At 45.8% G+C, this 3,994-nt stretch overlaps 1 long non-coding RNA gene across 1 annotated transcript; it reads left to right on the top strand.

Moving 5' to 3' along the window:
• The first annotated feature begins 538 nt into the window (after positions 1–538).
• LOC133228475 (uncharacterized) lies at positions 539–1,743 on the top strand. The gene is made up of 2 exons (XR_009730212.1): positions 539–664; positions 1,518–1,743. It is a non-coding gene; the product is annotated as an uncharacterized LOC133228475 (long non-coding RNA).
• Positions 1,744–3,994: the final 2,251 nt, after the last annotated feature.

Here is a 3,994-nt window from a genome sequence, read left to right as displayed (position 1 = left end):
ATCCTGAATGTCAGCTTCTCTCCCTCCCCCTACCTACCCTTAATAACTGCACCTGCCTCCCCTCTGTTCCTCCATGCCCATCCTGGCCCCCTGCAATCCACTCTCCTCCCAGCATCCTAGTGACCTTGGCAAAATATAAAGTCTTTGCACCTGCTATTCCGTCTGCCTGGAAGTCCATGTCTTTGGCTGTTCATCTCCTTCTTGCCATTCTCTCTGACTTTCCAATCTAAAGGAACCCTGTGCGGCACATTCCCCACCCCAGTAGTCTGCATTACTCCCTTCCTAACAAGCATCGCTATTTAAAATTATCTCATTTTTCTTTTGTCCATTGTCTCCCCGTGATGTTGTGATATAATAATACTTATATATTTGGTCTTTGTTCCCGGTTCCTGGCACGGAGCTCCTAAAACCCTTGGAATTTCCTGAGTGACAGGGGTGAGAGGAATATCTTTTGTTATTCATAATCAGCCCCTTTCAACTCTAGCGAGTTTATGTTAATGAGGTGACTTGGGGAAAACCCCTAAGGATGGGGGCTGGTTGCCAAGGGAACCAGCTCTGCGATTAGAGGGTTGGAACTTTCAGTCCCACCCCACCCCCAACTTCCGGAGACGTGAGAGGGGCCGGAGATTGAGGTCAGTCACCAATGACAATCACTGCAATGGAGGTAATGAAGCCTCAGTAGAAACCCCAGGCAAAGGTGTGGATAGCTTTGGGGTTGGAGCTGGGAGGGCCCCATGCCACCTCCCACATACCAAGCCCTATGCACCTCTTCATTCGGCTCTTCTTGAGTTGTATCCTTCACCATCAACAAATAATAGCGTGCAAAGGACTTTGTTGTATCTGCTAGATGTTTCAGCAAATTATTGAACCCATGCAGGGGCCTGTGGGAATCCGAAATGTATGGGGGCCAGTCTGTCCTTTAACTGCGTCCTCGACCAGTGCGGTCTGCACTGAGCCCAGGCGGTGAGTGTCAGAACTGAGAAAGAGGACACCCAGTTGGTGTCCAGAGCATTGGAGAATTGGCTGGTGTGGGGCTGGGGGGGTGGGGAAACCCACATATTTGGTGTCAGAAGCATTATAAGTAGTAGAAGAAAAACGTGCTCTTTCCTTTTAGTTGCTATTCACAGTCGTAGCAGAGAAAGAGAGCTTCGTTTTTAATTGTACCTTTATTGGCATGCCAGGTCCATGGGAGCAGGGCCCCTACCTGACTAGGGCACCCCAGTGTCCCCAGGAGGCAACACCTGACACAGAGCAGACACCCCAAGTACTCATCACATGAACAAATGCAGGATGACATCTGTGCTCCTGGAAGAGCTGGGTCTAAACCCCAGTCCTTGGCGATGCCCCAGAATAGGAACACCTTAAGAAATGACATCCTGGGGACTTCCCCCACCCCGGGCGGTCCAGTGGTTAGCACTCTGCCTTCCAATGCAGGGGGCGAAGGTTCGATCCCGGTCAGGGATCTAAGGTCCCACCTGCCACAGGATGTGGCCAAAAAAAATTTTTTTTTTTTAAAGAAAGGACATCCTGGGAACCTTTAATGCACAGGACAGCCTCAGGCCGCAATGAGGGGAACCAACAGCAACATTCAGTGACCACTCTCTCCTGGAGATCCAGCCTCCACTACGCCCTTGAGCGCGATCATAGAGAATTTAAAAGTTTGCAAGAAAGTGCATCTGCTAATGTGCAACATTTATGTTAGTCAATATAGATTTATTTAATGCAATAAATGACATAATTGGACTTTTATTTCCATAATATATTTTTCCAAGATAACTAATATTGTGAGTACCCCTGCCTTGCTGATGTCTCCTGAACGAACATATTTCCTGTATTATTACTCTTGTATAAAACTGACATTTAAACAGTTTAATAAATGAGCAGTTGTTTGACTTGTATCAGTTTCAATACATTCCAGGATATTAATAAAATATATTTCATAAGCCAGCTCAATAGACCATGCTGTAAAAATTCAATGATTTATTAGCAACACACTGGCTATTAGTTGGGACAGATACTCAAAATGCCATTAGGGTTAAAATAATAATCAATCAAACTAATTAGACCCTATTTTTCATATGCAAATATAATTAAGCATACATTTCTCCCGTAACTTTAAAGAGAATTATTGAAGCTCAACCTCGTATGAAGAGCCCCTCACTTGAGTTAATGAAATGACAGGGTCTGAAGTTGGATATACAAATGAAATTGATGAACTGTCTTGGGCTTTGAGGATCACAGGGAGGTGGAACAGGAAAAGAAGGGCTGAAAAAAGACCCCCCTGTACACCTGAGTCTATTCATCCTACCAAAGCTGATTAGGGGAAAGTTTCAAGACTCAAAGTGGGCATGGATGACAAAGCCAATATGGTGCCATGAGTTAGAACATGGACTGAACTCACACCACTGAGTTCAAACCTTAGCTTCACCAACAGAGTGGACCTTGGCTTCCTCTGCCCCAGTTTCACCATCTATAAAATGGGAGTGATGATGATAGCACACTGAAATTTGCTGAAAAGAGTAATATGTGCCTCATTCATAACAAGCACCCCAAAAACATTAGCTGTTTTTATCCAGAGGTAGTTTATTTGACCCCTCAGCTTTTTCTGCAAGACCTCTCAGCTGCTTGCTGGCTGAGTGACCCTGGCAAAAATCTAATCCTTTCTCTCTGGGTGTCAGCTTCCAAGTCTAGAGAGTCAGTGGGTCGGACTAGATGATTCAGAAGGTCAGAGCTAACAGCTGAAGAAGTTGACGAATGATGACCCCTAATCATTCTTTTCTGTCTCCGTTTGGGTCTAAGTCACAAATCCTAGCTGTGCCGTGGAACAGGGCCCAATGGGCCAAAGAAAGCAGAACCAAGTCAGGGCAGGAAGTCAGAGCATCTGGGAGTGGTCTCTTCAAAGAAACCAGTGTTGGAGAGCGCGAGAAGACTCTAGACTGCTTCTTCCAGCCTAGACGCTTGGTGTATTAGCAAAGACCAGGGTCAGTAAATGGTTTCTGTAAAAGGCCAGAAAGTACATATTTCAGGCTCTGCAGACCATACAGTCTGTCACAACTCCTCAACTCTGCTAGTGCAGCTTCAAAGCAGCCACAGCCTGTGTTCCAACAAAACAATATACAGACGCAGGGGACAGGAGAGTTGAGGCTCTTGAATTCAGGTAATGTCATCTGATGTAACAAACAAACCCTGAAATGTGCAATGACTTAACCACGGCAGAGGCGTCTTTCTAGCTCTCTCAAAGTGCACTGCAGACACTCCTGGTTGGGTAGCTCTCTAGGGTGACTTTCCTGCAAGAGTAGTGGAGACCCAGGTTCTTGCCATATTGTGGCTCCTCCATCCTCAGCTCAAGAGTCTCCCAACTCACTGGACTGATGTGAATTAAATCAGTAGACGGGAAAGGGCATGTAAGATCACACCTGGGAGAGTTTATGACCAGGACTGAGGGTAGAGCCCATCTCCTCCACTCACGTTTGGCTAGAACTTGGTCTCAGGGTCACTGCGAGGGAGGCTGAGACCTGAGCTGTGTGTCCTGAAAGAGAACAAAACAGATTTGGGAAAAAGCTAGTCATCTCTGCCACAGGAGAGGGAAAAAAAAAACCTCAATATGTCTGGATGTGACAGGATGCATTCACCATTTCCATCCTACCTTTTTGCTTCTGATTTCGATCTGGACAAATAACATAATTATTCTACTTGGGGACCTCCCCAAGGCTTCTGGGGTTATTTGCCCATCCCTCTCCTTTTCCATATTCCCTCCCCATGTCTCCCTGTAAGATCTTCCCCCCAATACCTGTCTGTCCTCCTGGCAGGTTCTGTCTTTCTCGAGGGCAAGGTCAGGTCTGTCTGACTCACCACTGTGCCGGTCTTCACACTGACCACGTGGGAGATTCTCAATAAAAATTAATGTGTGAATAGATAAATCTAAGATGAGTCATAATGATCAAGCACATGTAAAATTGGGTTAAAAATAACAGAAAATAATTAAGAAGAAAGA

Source organism: Bos javanicus, chromosome 17 (assembly GCF_032452875.1).
Source record: "Bos javanicus breed banteng chromosome 17, ARS-OSU_banteng_1.0, whole genome shotgun sequence".
NCBI lineage: Eukaryota > Metazoa > Chordata > Mammalia > Artiodactyla > Bovidae > Bos > Bos javanicus.
Note: the sequence above shows the minus strand (reverse complement) of the source record. Positions and strands in the feature narration are given on the sequence as shown.